The following is a 22,280-nucleotide window of genomic DNA, read 5'->3' on the forward strand; positions in this document are numbered from 1 at the left end:
AAATTTGTGCCTGTTCAGAAACTGACAAGGTGAAGTTCGCCGCCTGCACTTTCACCGATAAAGCCTTGACTTGGTGGAATGGCCGAGTCAAATCCTTAAACCTACATGTAGCCAATGCTATGGGTTGGGAGAACATGAAAGAGCTTCTACTTGCTGAATACTGCCCCCAGACCGAAATGCAGAAGCTGAAGCATGAACTATGGAACCTAAAGATGAAGGGTTCCGATATCACCGCTTACACTTCCAGATTTGATGACTTAGCGCTTCTTTGTTCGGGAATGGTTACCCCAGAAAGCAAAAAGATTGAGAGATTCATCTGGGGGCTGACCTAGCTAACCAAAGGAAATGTTATTTGGCTGCGAAGCCAGACACCTACGATAGCGCCAAATGCCTAGTGCAAATCCTAATTGACCATGTTGACGATCTCGAGGAAGTGGCCAACGCTTATGATCCGACTAACGGGAGCGGTGAAAATAAGAAGAAATCCTGGAGCAAAAGGAAGAGTCAGAGTTCACAAGGATCCTCTAAGAAGCAGCAAACTGTGGCAGTCCACGCTGCTACTACCCCCGTTACTGTTGCTGCCGCCGCTTCTACAGCTCAAACACCTACCAGTAGGTATGCTGGTACCCTCCCTAGGTGCAACAAGTGCAACTATCATGTGACATCCCCAAAATCACGGCCAGAAAAGACCGGTTTGTTTATGCTTTGTTTAAAAATCATAGTAACATTTTAAATAAAAGTGTTGCGGAATTTGTCCCAAAACAAAATATGATAAAGATTTATCAAAAGCATTTCCATAGAAATGTATTTCATTAAAAGACTCGGTATGTCATGTTCGTACAGATCAAAAGCATAAACAGTACAATATAAGCCTTACTACATTATTTCATATCTACAGGCCTATATCCGTAATCCCTCGTCCAAACATCATATCTATGCTCAAGCTCCACTACCTGTAATACATAAAACTGAGTGGGTCAAGCTTGGGAGCCTGGTGAGCACATAGGGTTTTCAACCCACAATAAATACGTTTATTAACTTCATTAAATTAAACAATCCCGATTACCCGTTCCCGTTATCCTCACATTACGTCCCTAAGCATCTATCATAAGGGACCCATCCTAAGGATTATCATCGGGATGGACACTACTGCTAAGGGGATTCCTTAGCAACAAATGTCCTTAAGGCAACCATGTAGGGGATGGAGTACATCTGGTGAGCACACAGTTCAAATAAATACACAATTCGAATAAACACCTACAGGTTGCGAGCCTGCTAGTGTTCCACTTGACTGTCTAGAATAGTCCGTGGTCGTCATCTATACTCCGCTAGATGACTGGATCATCAATAACATCTATAACGAGGCCTCTCATTATTTTATTTTGTCACACAACAACTATTACATCTACCCATGTTTTACCCAACACATTTTGTAGATATAAAATACATATACAGTTTAAATCATTGAAAACATGTATAAAACGTTCATCCAACATAGATAGCAAGTATTCAGATAATATGCACACATAGCACATAATTTATATAAAATACTTCATATCTATGTGTAAGCTGAAAGTAACTATGCACTGACCTGAAAGGTGGTGACTCAGCACTCGGACAGCGCTTCGATACTCTCACAACGATTTTCCTTCGATAAAACCTAGTATCGATACCACTAGGGTTTAGTCTAATGATAACCGCGACAAATTAATTGTCTTACTATTATTATTATTATTATTATATAAGCATTAATAACACTCAATATAACTCATAATAATAGCCCAAATAATTATTTTAAGGACCTAATAACATTCCTATATTAAAACATAAGCTAAACTAAAGATAGGATAGGTACAACTCACTTACAGCGGGTTTTTCTCGAAAACCGGGCTTCGCTGGAGCAGCGTTCCCGAGCCAAAAGACTCTTTTCTCCAGACTCCGGGAGCCTTGGGGCTTCCTTCGGGTGCTAGGGGGTTTACCTAGGCTTTTAGGGGGGTTAGGGAGCTTAGAGAGAGAGTTTAAAGAGAGAAAGAAGGGTTTGAAGGTGTGAGGAAGAGGCTAGACCCGACACCTCTATTTATAGTGGAAAAATCTGATGGACTCGCCGAGTCTGAGTCATGACTCACCGAGTTGGTGCATGTGGCAACCTTCTGGTGGTGCCACGTGTCCAATTCTGGTGGTGCCACGTTACCCCCTATCGCGTATCAGCCTTCAAAATTAGAAAAATCATAACTTTCGCATAAGAGCTCTGTTTTCGACGTTTTTTATATCCACGCGTAGGTAAAATCAAGATCTACAACTTTCGTTTAGACTCCGTCAGCTAATTCTCGATCGATCTCAAATTTAACAGTAGGAGGCGTTTAGACTGTTAAATGACCGCGAAGAATTCATAACTCCTTCATACGGACTCCGTTTTCGTCTGTCTTTTTACCTTTGAGTTCATATTAATGAGATATTCAACTCTCATTTAGGTCGTGTAAGCCAAAAACCGCTCGAACTAAAATTCGAGTTTCGGGTCATGCACTGCTAAGCCGAATCTTAGAAAAATCATAACTTCTTCATACGAAGTCAGATTTGGGCGTTCTTTTTATGGATTTTCTCGGTTTAACATATTCTACGACTTTCGTTTAGATCGCTAAGGCTAAATAGTCTTCTATCGTAAATTCACTATTTACATCTCCCGGTGCCGTGCCGGTTTTGCCGTAAAACTTCGGCGGGCCATAACTTCTTCGTTATAACTCAGATTTCGGCATTCTTTATATGTACAGAAACCTTGAGACATATTCTACAACTTTATGTAGAGATATAGGGATTATATCACACTTTAATTTTGACGCTCATTTTTATTCTTTATTAATTATACATTTATAATTAAATAATAAACACATAATTCACATAATACTCAATATTTCATCTTTATTACTTCAAAAAGAGTTACAAGAGTTGACCTAGACTATTATATTGACAAAAGTGCTCAGCCCTGAAACCTGGGCGTTACATATCATCATCTCACTTCCATCCCATGCCGTGAGATGCTCTGCAACAGCTGTGGCAAAAGGGCCGCACTGCACGAAACTGCAAAGCAGCAACCCAATCAACAAATCAAGCTTCCGGAGCGGGTGTCGGTGAGGCCTGCTATGGTTGTGGTGAATTCGGGCATTTCAAGTAAAACTGCCCCAAGGCAGCAACAACTGGCAACACCGGGAGAGTTCTAACTATGGGACGAGATGAGGCAGTCGCCGATCCCACCATTGTCTCAAGTACGTTCCTTCTTGACAACTCTTATGCTTGCATCCTTTTCGATTCTGGTGTTGAATGAAGTTTTGTTAGCCATTAATTCAAACATATTCTTAAACATAATCCACAACTATTAACCGAAACGTTTACCGTCGAGATGGCTAATGGTGAGAAATAGAACGCTAACGATATATTCATAGGTTGTACCCTTACCCTGAGTGATCATTCCTTTCCCATTGACCTAATGCCAGTTTCCATAAAGAGCTTTGATGTTATCATTGGCATGGATTGGTTGAGTCCCAATCATGCTGACATCCTTTGCTATGAAAAAGCCATCCGTCTCAAAATCCCCTTTGGCCAGACTCTCATGATCTACGGCGATAAACTTAGTTCCAATTTTCGAATCATTTCGTGCATCAAAGCTCAAAAGCTTCTGCGAAAGGAGTTCCACACATTCTTAGCTCATGTAATCAATGAGAAACAGGAAGTTAAGGACCTCGAGAGCATCCCTGAAGTTTGCAACTTTCCTGATGTCTTTCCCGAAGAGCTCCCGAGAATCCCTCCCGAACGCCAATTCGAGTTCCGCATTGACCTAATTCCCGGAGAAAATCCTGTAGCCAAGTCTCCATATCGCTTAGCTCCAGTAGAAATGTAGGAGTTATCCAGCCAGCTCAATGAGCTGCTCGACAAAGGGTTCATCAGACCGAATTCCTCACCCTAGGGAGCCCCGGTATTATTTGTGAAGAAGAAAGATGGATCCTTTCGAATGTGTATAGACTACCACGAGTTGAATAAGTTAACCGTCAAAAACTGTTATCCTCTTCCTCGAATAGATGACCTTTTCGATCAGCTTCAGTGAGCCAACTATTTCTCGAAGATAGATCTTAGATCAGGGTACCATCAAATTTGAGTTCACGAGAATGATGTTTCCAAGATAGCATTCAGGACTCGATATGGTCACTACGAGTTCATAGTGATGCCCTTCGGTCTAACCAACGCACCGACAGTGTTCATGGATCTGATGAACCGGGTGTGTCACCCTTTTCTGGACAAGTTCATTATCGTATTCATTGACGACATACTTGTCTACTCCAGAAGCGAAGAAGATCACAAAAAACACTTGAGAGTAGTGTTGTAAACACTTAGATCGGAGAAGCTATACGTGAAATTCTCCAAATGTGAATTCTGGATTCGGAAGGTAACTTTCCTTAGTCATGTGATAAGCGAGGAGGGTATACACGTGGACCCGTCCAAAATCAAGGTGATAGAGAATTGGTCGGCACCAAAGACACCCACATAAATATGTCAATTCTTGGGTCTCACCGGCTACTATCGTAGGTTCATTCAGAATTTTTCCAGAATCGCCAAACCCCTAACCAATCTGACACAAAAAGGTGTACCCTTTTGTTGGAGTGAAAGGCAAGACACTGCCTTCCAAACATTGAAGCGAGCCCTGTGCAGTGCACCTATCCTATGCCTGCCCAATGGAACACATGATTTCGTTGTCTATTGCGATGCGTCCAATTAGGGTTTAGGTTGTGTGCTAATGCAGAGAGGAAAAGTTATCACTTATGCCTCAAGAGAGCTGAAGGCACACGAAGTTAACTACATGACTCACGACCTGTAGTTGGGAGCAGTGGTCTTTGCACTGAAGATTTGGAGACATTCTCTCTACAAAACCAAGTGCACGATCTTCACCAACCATAAAATCCTGCAACATATCTTCGATCAGAAAGACTGAAACATGAGGCAACGACGATGGGTAGAACTACTTAGTGATTATGAGTGCGAAATCCGCTACCATCCCGGCAAGGCCAATGTGGTAGCAGATGCTCTTAGCCGAAAGGAAACCTCAAGCAACAAGGCGAAGACATTGACGATGACCATCCATTCCCACTTATTCGTACAAATCCGAGAAGTCCAGTTGGAAGCTCTAAAACCAGAGAACGCGTTGAATGAAGCCTTGAGGGGAATGGATAAGAAACTTGAGATCAGAGGTGACGGAATCTACTGTTTCACGGATCGAATCTGGACCCCAAAGTTCGGAGGTTTCAGAGAAGTTGTTATGAACGAAGCTCACAAGACCAGATACTCTGTTCACCCGGGTTCGGATAAGATGTACCTGGATCTCAAGAAACTATACTGGTGGTCAAACATGAAGGCCGAAATAGCTACCTTCGTGGGCAAGTGTCTGACTTGGGTCTGGTGGTCAAACATGAAGGCCGAAATAGCTACCTTGGGTCTGGTCCAGCAGCCTGAGATACCTGAGTGGAAATGGGAGATGATCACCATGGATTTCATCACCAAGTTACCCAGATCTCCGAGTGGGTACGATACCATTTGGGTAATTGTCGACCGATTAACAAGAGATAGTCTGACTGCACGGTGTGCTTGTGTCCATTATCTGCGATCGAGATAGCAGGTTTACCTCAAGGTTTTGGTAGTCCCTTCAGAAAGCTCTTGGAACTAAGCTGGATATGAGTACAGCTTATCATCCTCAGACAGACGGGCAGAGTGAGAGAACTATCCAGACCCTGGAAGACATGTTGAGAGCATGTGTCATCGATTTCAAAAAGTCGCGAGACACCCATTTACCCTTGATCGAGTTCTCGTATAACAACAACTACCACAATAGTATCAAGGCTGCCCCGTTCGAAGCCCTCTACGGTCGCAAGTGTAGATCCCCTCTGTGCTGGGCCGAGGTAGTGGACACACAGCTAGCCAAGAATCAAGTCCCCGATAGTGCTCTCACTGGTCCTGAAATCATCCGCAAAACTACTGAAAAGATCATTTAGATCCGAGAACGACTGAAAGCTTCACGAGACAGACAAAAGAGTTACGCTGATAAACGACGGAAACCCTTGGAATTCCAGGTTGGAGATCGTGTCCTGTTGAAGGTCTCACCCTGGAAAGGCATGATACACTTTGAAAAGCGCGAGAAACTTAACCCAAGGTACATAGGACCTTTCGAGATCCTCGCTAGGATGGGTTCCGTAGCCTACAAACTCCGACTACCTCAAGAACTTAGCAACATCTATCCTGTCTTCCACGTCTCTAATCTTAAAAAGTGTCTATCCGATGAAACCCTCGTGATCCCTTTTGATGAGATCGAGATCAACGAAAACTTGAACTTTGTGGAAGAACCAATCGAAATCATGGATCGAGAGATCAAACTTACGAAACAAAGCCGCATCACGATAGTGAAGGTTCACTAGAATGCTAAGCGGGGACCCGAATTCACTTGGGAGCGCGAAGAGTCGATGAAACATAAATATCCGCATCTCTTTCCAAATCCATGATTTGTATCTTAATTCTAAATTTCGGGATGAAATTCTCTCTAACAAGGGGATAATGTGACAACCTGAAATTTATTCCGTCACTGTAACCCGTTTCCGTTAATAAAACCCGTTTGTATTCCAATTTTTTTTCCGTTAACATTTTGAATTAGGGTAATTGAATTAATACTTTTACTATGACTTCATGAGTGTCCAAATGCCTTAGAAACACGTGAAAACACCCTCAATATTCATTTGGAAGATTTTTAGTTACGACCACGTCGGGTTACGATAATTTAATCGGGTACGATCATAAGCTCCGTTTAACGTCGGTATCGGGTGGATTTCCACCGAGCCACAAACTCAAAACCCTATATAAGGGTGAGTGGACTTCATTTGAAGCTTTTTCACTCTCTCTCACTACTCTCTCTCTCTCTCTCTACAAGCCAAATTTGATCCAAAACCACCCCTTTCAAGCTCCAAATTGGTAAGTGATTTATCCTAGCTTATAGTTTAGCTTGTTTAGCATACAAATCCATGTTTAAATCATCCAAAAGTACCAAAAACTTGAGTTTACGGCCCAAGAACAACCCCAAACTGCAAACACCCATAAATGGGGTTTTGAAGCCCCAAAACCCTTCCAAATCACTTCTGGTGCTTAGCTATGACTTAGGGACTTACATGTATGAGCTTAGAACACCAAAAACTTGTTATTTGGGGAGTAAACATGAGTTTATAGCCCAAGATCATTCTTGGACCGTAAACCCTCCTTCATAGGCCGTAAACACCATTTAAGGTGTTAAATTGCCCCTTAAACACCTCGTATGGCTTGGAATAATGTCTAGAATCAACCACCATCAAAGTAGGGACCTTAAACATCAAGGAAATATTGACCATATAGGGATTATGGCCATAAACCCCCAAGGGAAGGGTCCTCTAGCCGTAAACTCCTCTAAAGAGGTCAAATGGTGCCCTAACTTCCTTCCATGGCTTGTATATTAGACTAGAATCATATGTGCTTAACCTAGGACGATCAAAACACAAGAAGAAAGGGAAAGTAAGAGTTTACGGCCATAAACTCTATGTTTACAGCCGTAAACTCTCCAAAATGGTCCATTTGATGATTTAATCACTTCCTATGCCCTAGAGTTGAAGCTAGCCTAATTCCACAAGTGTTGCAAGACCTTTAAACATCCAAGAACACACCACCGATGAGTTTACATCCGTAAAATCATGGGGAATTGGTCTATGGGCTGTAATCTCCCCTAGGAGTTCACTCTTGAAGAGCAAACTCCATATCTAGGCCTTACACCTCCTTAGATGAAACCCGAATCACTCCTAACACTTGAGATAAAGTGTTTTTGTGCCTTTGAGTGTATTATCTTACATAATTAGTAGTTCAAAGTCTAATTAGATACAATTATGTATCTCTTCATATTACATATGAACCTCGCGCGTGTTCAAGCCCTAAGCTGACACTTAACATCCTAACCGACACATTTCTCGTCTGGTGAGTTCATACCCCTACACCTTTTTCCATGTTTTTCATGTTTTCCTTGGGGGGGGGGGGATACAAGCAAAAGTACAATGAAATCTTGTACTCAAACTTATTATTTCGTATGAAATGTTTCATATTCCGTATGCTTTTAACACTGAAAACCGTATTAACCAATCGTTTAACTTGCAGAGTTAGTTTTCATATTAATTGTGAAACTCATTATAAAATGTTATATTTTATATTTCACAAATAATTTTCCACACCATTACGGTTAAAAGCATTAACCTTAGAACTTCGATACATCCTTGGTAACACTCCCCCTAGATACGAGAGTGAAGGACCAATAACATTAATCTTAAAAATTGGAAACATGTCCTTGGTAACACTCCCCCTAGATACGAGAGTGAAGGACCAATAAACCAGGATTTTAGTATGATTTCTTTTAAAATTTCATTAATCTTAAGATTGGAGATACGTCCTTGGTAACACTCCCTTGGATACGAGAGTGTAGGACTACCCCCGTAACCAGAATCTCTTGGAGGGAGAACGTGACTTGAGTGTATAGATCTATACATGATTGACTATCCCACACCTGGTTGCTAGCTACAGTGGGACCAACTGGTCCACAGGTGACAAAAGTCATAAAACGATACTGGCCCAATTACGAGCCTTATCTAGTTTATTGTATGGTTATGGAACTCGCAACTTAGATTATGGAAACTTTTATTGCCTACTTATTAGTTTTATATACGTGTTAAAACTAACATACTTTTCAAGGATAAGTAGGCTTTCAGGATATTTCACTTAAACGCTACAAGTATGGTAGATACTTGTACACTGCATTCCGAATCGATAACCAACCACCAACATTTAAGGAAAATAAGGGTTTTTCCTGTGATAACTTAACTGTTCTTAACCAGATTGTATAACAAATGGATAACTAAACTTTTCTTATAAGAAAATATGGGATTTTCTTAGATAACAACTTTTTTAGAAAACCAAAAGAACCTTGTTCTTTTACAAAACAAACCGCTTATGAACTCACCAGCTTTATGATGATATTTTTAAAATTGCTTGTATTCTCAGGTCACTGTTGGACAGTTATCCTGTAAATCTTTTGGAGAAGACGGAGCATATTAGCAGCCTCGTCTTTACTTTTGTTACACTGATGTATATATAAAACATGTATTACTTCGCTTTCAAACAAATGTAAATATTCCTATGTAATGTAATGGTTGTGTTTACTATGCTTGCTATGTACATTGGTTGTGATACTTTACATGATGTCCTCCGCTCCGGAATGTTTCCGCCATCGGTTTCGGGGTGTGACATAAAGAAACCATATAAAGGTTTCAATTTAAGACCAAACATTCTAAGAAAAACTATTACTAGGTATATTGTGAATTTGAGAATTGTAGTTGGCGTTTATATGCAAAACACCTTGATCCGACTGAAAAATTTGAAATCAAGACTTTCAGCAACATGCACACATGTTCTTCATTATAGATACACCTAAATCATAAGCACGCAAACAAAAAAAGTCATGGGTACTATGTTGCATGAGATTATGGGAAAAACTCATTCGAAGGTTTGGAGGCCTAATGAAGTATCATGGGATTTGAATGCTTTGCTAGAAATCAATGTTACTTACAAACAAGCTTGGCGTGCAAAAAAACGTGATATGGAATTGTTGTTGGGATCCTCTGAAGAGTGTTTTTCCAAACTTCCTATTTATTTTCATAACTTGAAGAATCATAATCCAGGTACAATGGGCTATATACAAACAGATTCTAAAGATCACCTCGAGTATTGTTTTTATTCCATTAGGAGCACGGTAAATACAATAAATTTGTTCTTATTTAATATATAGTAATTTGTAAAAAATGTAGAGTGTTTATGTGTTCCATACAAATATATTGCAGATACGAGCATTTAAATGTTTTTTTTATGTAAAGTCATAATTATGGATGGTGCCTATTTGAAGGGGGATTTTAAGGGAACCATATTGCATGCAATAGTTATGGATAGGAACAACTAGATAGTTCCCTTGCGCATGGAATATGAAAAAAAGAGAATGGCCTTACTTGGACATTGTCACACCACAAAATCGAGAACGGCGGAAACGTTATTGGGCGGAGGACGTCATGTAAAGTATCACAACATAGTATAATAGTAAACAAGTAAACAACATCATCCATTGAATTAAATATATAATCTTAACACAAGTGTGTTCTGTAGTATATAAGACACCAAAACATGAATCAAAATATAAGATGAGTCTTGAATGCGCTCCATCTTCTCAAAAGCTGGTGTCGGTACCTATCTACTGATGACCTGAGAATACAAGTTATTTTGAAAGAGTTTATCAGCATTATAGCTGGTGAGTTCATAAGTATTTAGTGTCTATGTTTGTATCAAAATTTTTGAACCGTTGTTTGAAGTACGAGTTTGTAAACGTTTGTAGTAAAAGGATGTGAATGCTTGTAAGTGTTTGTAAAAGTTTGTAACTCCTAGAAAATCCTATATTTTCTACTAAAAGTAGCCTTCTACCAAGGCACAACTGTTTTGTAAGTTTGTTTCTTGTAAAAGTGTGTAATTTTCCCAAGTGTAACTATCATTATCAAAATATAGTTTGTACATTAATATTTAAGTGAAGTAATCACCAAATAAATGTATAAGGGTAAATTAATGTAGTATTGTAGTGTTGTATTATAGGAACTACTGCTGTACTAACTACCTTAAACCGAATTTATATCAAGGTATTATGTGATTAATTGTACCATACTATCGACTGGAAAACACGACAATGTAAGTCGTCAAAAGGTATGACATTTAGCACCCGAAGACCCGCAGGTCCCGCTGTAGCTAGCAACAAGGTGTAGGATAGTCAATCCAGTATAGATCTATACGCAAACTCATGCTCTCCCTCCACGAGATTCTGGCTACAACTTAGGCCATGACAATGAAGGCATGCTCGGATACAGTGGATCACATTTATGTTAAAGTGTACTTGTATATGTAATGTATTGTTTCTCATCATAGTATCGTTGTATATGTTCTCATCATAGTATCGTTGTATATGTCCTCATCATTGTATAGTTGTATATATTCTCATAGTAATAAGTAATGACTCATGAATGAACTGACACTTGTATGCTTCATTGAACTAGAAGTAGTAAATAGTATAACCCTAAACTATACCTATTATAGTTTATTAGTAGACTTGTTTGTATAATGAATGTACTGAACTGAGATAAAAGTCCTTATATCTATACATATATACATATTATATAACTAAGGATTCAACGACACTCGGACAAAACAACCGGGTACTTTAAGACCACAACCAAACAAGGACAGGAAGCAAAGTGGGTTATCTCTCCTAAGTCCTTTAAACCTTATTTATATAACTATATATGTAGTAGACATGGTTTTAACAATATATAAGTTTAAAGACTATAAAAGAAAGGTTTAGTATTCAAAAGTGAATTTGATAAGAGTTTGACATGTAAAATAGTTTGATAAACAGTTTGAAGTAATTTGTTTGGTAAAACAGTTTAAAGCATGAAAAATCCATTTGTATGTTAGTTATTAATCACATGTGATTGATCTAATAACTAACATGGTTCAAATTGTATCCCCCCATAAAGCATTTAAAAACATTTCAAAGGTTAATTAAGGGGTATGAACTCACCAGTAGTGAGTGGTTTGGATGAACGGATGGTATAGGATGCTAAGTGTCAAGTGAAGATTTGAGCACACACACGGATCCTATTTATCATATAATAACACATATATGTATCCAATTAGTCATTTAACAACTAATTAAACAAGTTTAGACACCCTAGGATATGGAAAAACACTTTGATTCAAGTGCTAGTTGTATCAAGGGTTGCATCTAAGGGTTGTATAGCCACTTAAGGGGGCTTTCAGTTCAAGAGGTTTTCAGTCCTAATGACCTTTCGGTCATGGAGGTTTTCGGTCTAAGGAGATTCAATCGAAAGCTCCTCAATTCTTGTAAAAATGAAGCTCTTCAAGGAGCCTTGCTCAATAGGATCGGTCTCTAGGGTTCATGCTTAGCCTTAGGAAGGGTCTAAGGCCATTTTGCACCCTTCATGGGGGTTAGCGGTCTAAGGAGATTCACTAGACCGAAAACTCATCTTTTTCGTGGATGATTGCCGATTTTAAGTCCTAAATCAAGTATTCTTACTAGGTAACAAGTATAAGAGATAGATACTTACAATATGGAAGCAAAGAAGGGTGTTTTCGGCCCAAAACACTAGTGTGTGTTCTTGGTGTAACTAAGAAGACTTGAAGATCTACATAAATGGAATGATTTCATGGATGAAATCATTTTAAAAACACTTGAATATTGGAGGAATCAACTAGATAGGGTAAGAAACACTTACATTTTAAAGATTTAGAAGGAAAAATCGGATGATACTTGAGAGGATTTCGGTTCTTGTTCTTGAAAGAGTGAAAAGTGACAAATATGGCTAAGTGTCATATATATATATATATATATATATATATATATATATATATATATACATATATATATATATATATATATATATATATATATATATACTCATGGGGGTTTTCGATCCAAACACCATTTGGGCCGAAAACTCCTAACTCTTGGAGTTTTTGCGAAAATGATGCACAATGAACCAAGGGCATCCTCTCTCCTATTATTCCTTGAAGTACTAAGCTTTAAAACACTTAAATTGACTCCAAAATGCTTAACATATAGCAGAAATAGTTCTGATTTCTATTGAAGTGAATGGTTGTTCAGAATAGAAATTTCGGGTTGTTACAGACATGGTTTCTTGAAAAGTTGTATGAATGCATTGGTGATTGTCAAGATTTGACCTTTATAACTGATAGGGCCGATGCAATTTGTGTTAGTATTGAAAATGTTTTCCCAAACGCACATCATGGCGTGTGCGCTTTTCATTTACTAGGAAACATACTACACCGGTTTGGGAAAAATGATCAAACAAAAGTCTTGTTTTGGAGGCTTGCGAGAGCTTACAAAACAAATGTATTTGAAAATTTGTGGTATCGATTTAGTTCTACTAGGCCGCAAGTAGCGGCGTACCTAATTAAAATTCCATGTGCTAAATGGACTAGAGCGTATTCCCTATCAAAATGGTATAATTACATGACCTCCAAATAGTGCAGAGTCCATGAATGCTTTATCTGTAGATGCAAGGAAGATGCCTATAATACTCTTTCTTGAGTTTTTCCGCCGTATTTCACACGAATGGTGTAACAAGCGTTGCATCAATGGAGGTATGACTTTAATTTGAACTTTAATTAGGTTGAATAATAATTTAATTATATATATATATATATATATATATATATATATATATATATATATATATATATATATATATATATATATGTTCTTCACAAGGAAACATTCAACACTGCTAACAGAGTGGGATGAAAAAGTAGTTAGCAAAAATGAAGAGCACATGGTAAGATGGTCCATTTCAGGTGTTTTAGATGTAATATATCAAGTGCATGATTTCAAACATGGTAGCACAGTTAATCTGAGGCAAGAGACTTGTACATGTAAATATTGGGAAGGAACTGCTTTGCCTTGTGGCCATGTCATAATGGTGTTAAAGTACTTGAAAAAAACTAACTTTGTACATCTGGCTATAGACGTTTACAAAACCGAAATGTACCGAAGTACGTATGAGGAGGCGGTTTACCCCCTTCAAGAACCATGTGATTGGGAGCTTCCTGATGACATGATGGTTGTTAAACCCCCGATAATGGATACACATTAAGCTGGTAGACCGAAAACCAAAAATCGTATCCCGTCACAAGGTGAGGAACCTATAGTAAGAAGGTGTAGTAGATGTGATAGTACAACACATAATGCAACGACTTGTCTGGAATTGGTCCCAATGAAGCAAAAGAAGACCTAAAAGTATCACGACGTCAAGTATTAAGACAAAAGGGAAAAGAACTCAAGGTATACACGGGATGCAAGGGACGCACGAGACGTACAGGACGCAAAGGGACGCAAAGAGAAGACTATTGTTCATCGTTTGATTTGAATGATTGTTGTTGTATTTATAATTAAGTATGTCATGTTTTGGAAGACATTGTTGGTGTATTTTGATTACTTTATCAAGTAAATTAGCTTTTGTTATGAACATAACACAACTAAGGCTTGCATAGAAAACACAATAAAAATACATACATATAACCTAAATACATAAGAATCATACAACATTTTTTACCAATTTATTAACTTCCGGGAACTGCTTTGGATATTTTTCTTTCACCATTGTTATATAGTCATCCCCAATTCTCTTTTTATCTTCAAAACGATCCTTTTGCGGACTAAGATCTAACATCTTTGCATCCTTCTCAGCGACCCATTTTTCAGTCATTTTGATACTCTTCTTAGTCTTTTTGATCCATTCTTCACGCTCGTTGATTTTCTTTTTCTTGATATCTATCCGTTGTTCATCCTTTTTGCTTTCTGATGCAATGAATTCAATACGTTCAGTAAGAATCCCGGGATGACTGTTTATCATGTTTTTGTTGTTATTTGGCCCATTGCAATTCTTTCATAGTTTCATCGGACATATATGTCCCTTCCAAAGAGGCTATAACAAAAGGGTCGATTGGATCACATTAGTAACAATCACCTTCATTGCAGGAGAAAATATGAAAATTTGAAGATGAAATCACACTACTAGAAAAACATCTTTTTACGACGTGCAATGCACATCGTAAAATGCTCAGATGACGCGTAAATGTGTGTCAAGCAAGGCCCTGTCATAACGAGAGACGACACACTTTTGTGCGTCGTCTATTTACGACGCACATTTATAACACACATTTACGACACGCAATGCGTATCAAGGAGGGACCTATCATAAAGGACGATGACATGCGTTTGAATGTCGTAACCTTACGACGCACTTGTTTATGACACACAATGCGTATCAAGGAAGCCCTGTCTTAAAGGAAGATGACACACATTTGCGTGTCATAAACTTCAACAAACATTTATGATATACATTTACGACACATCTTTATGATACTCATTTACGCATAAGACAAAAATATGGAAACAAATATATACCAAAACAATTAATTTCATCCAGTAACATCATTTCAAAAAATTGTAATACATTGGCATTAAGGGGATCTGATTGTACATTGTTATTAAGAGGTTTTCCCTAACTATATAACCTAATAATACATTGTAATTAAGGAACACCTTCTTGTTTCTACTTCTTATTGTTATGCTTCTGTTTCCACATGATACATGTTTTCATCATCAACACATTAGTATTCAGAAAGGCTTCAAGCATCATCAGGCTATGTTATAAAATATTAAAATATAATACACATGTAGTAAAATACCCTTTTGCCAAGAATCAAGGGTTCTCCATTTGTTAAATCTAAGGTTCACATGTACTATCCAGAATCTGTAAATCAGAAACAGATCTGACTTCTCCATTTGTTAAAATAAGCAGATGACTAGGTAAAGTCAGAAAAGGCTCTTTTCGACGTTCAATGTTTGTCCAATTACCAACAGTAACATCATACATCGTTTTCTATTTTCCTTTGGCCTTCTTAAAAGAAGAAATTTTAGAAAATGAGCTGTGTACATCATCTTCATACTGGAATCCAATTCAGTACGTGCTTCCTTAAGCAAAGGATACACAAAAGAACGAACGTAGTGTTCTTCATATTGGAAAGTAAGTGGTATTTTTTCCACCTGCAAATGATGCATCAAGTGATCACAAGAAAGATTCATGTGATGGATATATTATCTAAAAAGATAAAGCCAAATAGTTTATTTAAACACCATATAGTTATGACTTATGAGGAATCATAAAAATGTTTATGTATATGTTATGTGATCTCTGCAACTTTAGGATGTATATGTGAAATCAAAACAAACATCATAATTATAACTAAACAGTCCAATGTTTCAGTTCAATTTTGTGATAAGATGCCTAATTGAAATAATAGACTAATGGTCGCGATTATGGCTTTAAAATTACGTCACCTGAAATCGATCGACAACCACAACTCGAGCTTGGTCGCGATTATGGCTTTAAAATTACATCATTCACTTTATTAAAGGAAACATCCATATTCTATTCTATTTTACTTTCTGATGAACATCTTTCAAAGGAAACTTGTCTTTCTGTTGACCCAATAGGAACTGTGTTATCATCACAATTTAATTTAAGAATATAATATACCATGACATGTGAATACAGTAGACATTACGTGCAAGATATAACACTTTAGTTACATTTATATGTGTATTACAACAAATAATATACATCAAAAGATGTGCATACCTTCTTAATATGTCTTATTGTAAAGAGTCTAATGCAGACTTCCCCACTAACCATCTACTGGTCAGATAAAACACAAATTAAGTGGTAAGTTGACAAATTAAACAACATTCAAACATATATTTTCCAGTGAGAATGTAAATTTATGATTTAATATTCAAATGAATTGAATTGAAGTAAACTAACCTTTTCAGGGTGACAATTTGGTTGAAAGTTGTGATTTATAAAATGACACAAGTTTCATTTAGCACAAGCATTTATAACCTGAAAATAAAAACAATAAAAAAGAAACCATGTGATTAGACCTTTATGATAGGAATCACAACTACCAGTAGTTCTATTTTTAGTTTTTTATTGAGGAACAAAAAAGCATGAGTGTAGACCTTTATGACTGGGCATGGAGCAATTCTTGGCGTAGTGCTGATGCTACATCTAAATGATCATAAATGTCAGGATGTAGACAAATGTTACACATTAGCAAAATTGAATGGAGAGATTTGATGTAAAAATATTAAACTTATGCACCCAAAACCTGATGTTGATGACTAAAAGCAATGGAATCAGCAAACCAAACAGATGACTCAATTTGCAAATCTCTCCCAGAATATGCACTTGCTCTTTCAGCATATGGGAGTCTATCTCTCTCCCTAATGGATAATCAGTTAGCATCTTTTCCTCTTTCTGGCCATACTTTTGGGTAGCTGCAGGGTAGTCCCCAGATATGAATTTTGGCGAGTCTTGCATGGTTGAACCATAGCCACTTCACCCTTCTAACATAGAAGGTCTAGCTCATTTGCTACTTGTAGCTGGAACTTGAAAAAATGACATTAAAATTCACTGAAGCATAATCTAATTCAACATTCTTAACTAGCAATTTGATTCTTGAACTAAATAAATAATCATGTAAAAGAATTGAAGGTTAATGTAGTAAAAGGATAGGAAAAGGGTAAAGTAACCATACATGATAGAAAGTCATCACACCACCCACCCTATCAATCATAACAATTAACTTCCAAATTAATTAAAATATATAGTTTTTTAATACATACAGTGATATTCAGAGTCTTCCTCAGCTTTCTTCTTATGCATCAGGTGTAGCAGCAACATGATAACATCAGAGAATAATCCATATGACATTTTTACCCTTGTTATGTTATGTAAATACTAAATAAAATGTTAAAAGAAACTTACTCATGTGTGTGTTTGTTGCCACAGATGCAATCTTTGAAAATGTCCCACACGTAAAGCTTTTGAAATATAAACAACCATGTCATGTAATGCACCCTTATCAAATAGGAGAACATACCTTTCTTGTTGCGTGGATTCCTTAAGAACTTTGTGAGCCTAGCACCCCAAATGTGACGCCTCAAGTGTTTCACACAACACCACAACTATTGGAATAACTTTGAGAGAAGTACACACAAACACTCAAAATTAGCTAGCCCTCTGTTCTTTACTTAGTGCCGATTTTGGTAGCCCATGGGTCCTTTTATAGTTGTGTCACAAGTGGGGTTACACCATGTAAACCCTAATTGACATGGCTTTTCATTTCCTCTATGATCCATGGGTTTTAACCTCCATGGACTATCCATGGAGCACCCTACGGGTTTTAGCCCAATTTAATAGACTATGGATCATTAACCCACTATATAAGAATGAATGATTTACACAATTAACCCCATATATTTAACTAGTCTCTTTTTTATCACCAAATTAATTCCAAATTAATTCTTGATCAATACTAATTAAGCAATATTATTAATATATTAGAAAATATAATATATTAATAATTCATAAATGTTCTTTTCTCAGTTTGTCTATCCAGGTGTCATGATGCCATGCAACCCAAATGGACCATGCTAACCGGGTCAAGTACATACTAGAAATAGTTATGAACTTAGACACCTAATCCAACAAACCCATGGCGAGCAACGATCTCGCGAACATACACATCAGCCAACTTATCGGCCAAAGAATTCTCCTGAATTTCCAAAAAGTGGGCACTCTTGGTCAATCGATCCACGATGACCTAGATAACATCAAAACCCTTTTCCGTCTTCGAAAACGTGGTGATAAAATCCATCGAAATCTGCTCCCATTTCCACATGGGAACTTCCATAGGTTGCAGCTTCCCATGTGGCCTCTGATGCTCAACCTTGACCATCCTGCAGGTCATGCATTTCTTAATATACTAGGATATCTATCTATCTATCTATCTATCTATCTATCTATCTATCTATCTATCTATCTATCTATCTATCTATCTATCTATCTATCTATCTATCTATCTATCTATCCATCTATCTCTCTCTCTGCCTGTCACTCTCTGTCTGTCTGTCTGTCTGTCTCTCTCTCTCTCTCTCTCTCTCTCTTCATACACTACCACCAATAGCTCAATCTCAAATCTCAGTACATCTTGGTAGCCCTCGGATGAATAGAAAAAATGGGACTTTCGAGCCTTCTCTAGCACAATCTGTCTGACCCCACCAGAAATCAAAACCCAGAACCGACCACATTAGGTCAACAACTCATGAATATCTGAGACAAATCTATCAATCTCACCCATGATCCTCTCTTTCTTCTGATTCTCTTCCCGAACACCCTCAACTCGAGCCTCCCTGATTAATCCCAAAAGCAGGGAATCTACTGATATCCTCACATACATCTCCTTATCTGAAGATCCATCTGACTTGCGGCTCAAAGCATTTGCCACCACATTCTCTGTACTCGAATGGTAAAGGATCTCATATTCATAATCCTTGACTACGTCCATCCACTTGCGCTACCTCATGTTCAGGTTCGGCTGATCCATAATATGCATCAGACTCTTGTGATCCATGTAGATAGTACAACGGATCCCATAAAGATAGTGCTTACATATCTTAAGGGAAAAAACCATTGCCCCTAACTCCAGATCATGGGTGAGATATCGCATCTCGTACGACTTCAGTTGCTGTGAAGCATAAGTAATCACCCATCCTCTTTGCATGAGGACTGCCCCCAAACCAGTGATGGATGCATAACAGAATACCACAAAGTACTCAATTCCCTCCGGGAGGGTCAATACCGAGGCCTTGTATGATCTCTACCGAAGAGTCTCAAATGTCGACTGCTGCTCAGGGTCCTATTAGAATTACACCCCCTTCCTCGTTAGACGAGTGAGGGGTACCACAATCTTGGAGAAATCCTGAATAAATATCCGATATTATCCTACCAAACCCAAGAAACTCATGATATCTGAGGTAGATTTCGGAACCTCCCACTGCATCACAACCTCGATCTTGGATGGATCGACCAAAATCCCATCCTAGTTAACAAGGTGCCCAAGCAACTGAACCTCTCGTAACCAAAACTCGCACTTCGAGAACTTAGGATAAAGTCGTTATCGCCTCAAAACCCCTATAAGCTCACGAAGATGATCCTCCTGCTGCTCTCTGGTCTTGAAATACACCAAGATATCATCAATAAACATAATAACGAAAGGATCAAGCATCGACATGCATACATGATGCATCAAATCCATTAACACCATAGGTGCATTGGTGAGTTAAAATGGCATCACCACAAACTTGTAATACCTATAATGAGACCAAAACATGGTATTCTCCATGTCCTCCTTTCTCAGTCTAACCTGATGATACCCAGACCTCAGATCTATCTTGTAGAACCAAGATGCACCTTGCAACTGATCGAAGAGGTCATCAATCCACGAAAAGGGATAACGGTTCTTCACTGTTAACTTTTTCAACTCCCGGTAGTCAATGTACTTATGGTGTGAACCATCCTTCTTCTTGATGAACAATATCGACGCTCCCCACGGAGAAATGCTTGGTTTGATGAACTGCTTTCCTAGTAGCTCCTGCAGCGGAGATGACAACTCCTGCAGCAGAGATGACAACTCCTCCATCTCAGGAGGTGCCAAGTAGTACGGTGCCTTAGCAATTGGGGCCGCACCTAGCACCAGGTTAATCCTAAACTCGACCCGCCTCTCGGGAGGCACACCGAGTAACTCCTCCGGAAACACATCTACAAACTCCCTGACAACCAGGACCTCTGAAACTGGAATTTGATCCCCAACAAGCATATCCACCATATAAGCCAAGTAGCCCATACACCCATACTGAATATAATGACTAGCCCTCGCTGCTAAACAAAACCCTGAACCCATCCTAGTGACGTCTCCATTGACAACTAGTTCATCCCCACTTGGGGTTTGAACTACCACTCGTTACCCGTCACAATCAATCATGGCACCAAACCAGCTCAGCCAATCCATGCCCGCAATCACGCAAACATCCCCCATGGGAATATGGATCAGATTGATCGGATAAGGCACCCCGAAGATCTCCAATACACAACCATGATAAACTGATGATGTAGAAACCCTGTGTTCATTGGCAATAGAAACCCATGACAGACACTCTAACTCCCTAATAGGCTTATCAAACTCTCTACTGAATGAACGAGTCAAATAACACAAGAGTAAATAAAAAGTTCACCAGGAATGTACCTAATAGAGGTACATATATAAGCATAACACAAAACATAATAAACAAGATAATGGATAGAAACATACCAGTCACAACATCTGGAGCTGCTCTGGCCTCCTCGACAATGACCTGGAAAGTGCTCAAGTCCTTGGGGGCTCCATCCTACCCTAACTCTCATCATTGATCCTCAAAGTAGCCGGTGCTAGAGCGTGCGCTGGCCTGGCAGCAAGCAGGGGACACTGGGCCTTCATATGGCCCACCTGATCACAATGATAACAAAGTCTTACACCAGAAGCTAGAGCCTGCTGCTAATAGTCCCTTGCAATGTGACCCTGCTAGCCACATTTGTGGTATCCTGAACAAGATTGACAAGCTCCATCATGAACCTTACCGCACTTCCTACAAGTACGACCCTCTGACTCCGTGACCTAAAATCAGCGGTCCTAAACTGCTTTGACACAGGTTGCACCTGTATTGGGGATGGTCTCTGCTCCCTCGTCTACAACTCAACCTTAATCTCACGCCGCCTGGCAGCCTCCTGTAACTCCAACCAAAAAACATAGCACTGGGTGGATACAAACTGTCTACTTTCCGTCTTGAGCATGCTCAAATAACGGGTCGTCTGAGCCCTCATAGGCGGCAAACTCAGGACAAAAGATGACCCTCTCTGTGAACATCTTGGTGATCTCCGTCACCGACTCCATCCCCTGCCTCAAATATGGGTACTCCTAGGCCAACCTCTTACCCTCTACCAGAGATACATATCTAGAACAGAACATCTATGAGAAGTGCTCCCATGATACAATAGTTCTCTACACAGAAAAAGAAGAATTAGTAGCAAGTCTCCACCAATCCTTCACACCGGATCTTAGAAGGTTCAGAGCAAACGTGACCTTCTGGTCAGCTGCGCGAGAGCAGGTGAAGAAGCATCCCTCAACATCAGACAATCACATCATGATTATAATCGATTACTGGACTCAATCAAAAGTCGGGGGCTTCGTATTGGAGTGTATAATCATATCTAATTAGTGATTTAAAGTCTAATTAGATACATTTGTACATCATTTCACATTACATAGGAACCTCGCGCGTTATCAAGCCCCGAACTGACACTTAGCATCCAAACCGTCACGTTTTCTCGTTTGGTGAGTTCATACCCCTACCCTTTTTTCAATGTTTTTCACTATTTTCAGGGGGGAATACAAGAAAAGTACAAGGGATACTTGTACTCAAAACTTGTTTTATATGTGTTGTGTTTCATATTACATATGCTTTTAACACTGACAATCGTAACAGATAACCGTTTGAACTTGCAGAACACATTATCATATTATTTGTGAAAAACATTATACATTGTTGTACTTTATATTTTTCACAAATGGTTTTCCACATTATAATAGTTAAAAGCATAACATTTGAACTTAGT

Source organism: Lactuca saligna, chromosome 7, assembly GCF_052625555.1.
Source record: "Lactuca saligna cultivar CGN05327 chromosome 7, ASM5262555v1, whole genome shotgun sequence".
NCBI lineage: Eukaryota > Viridiplantae > Streptophyta > Magnoliopsida > Asterales > Asteraceae > Lactuca > Lactuca saligna.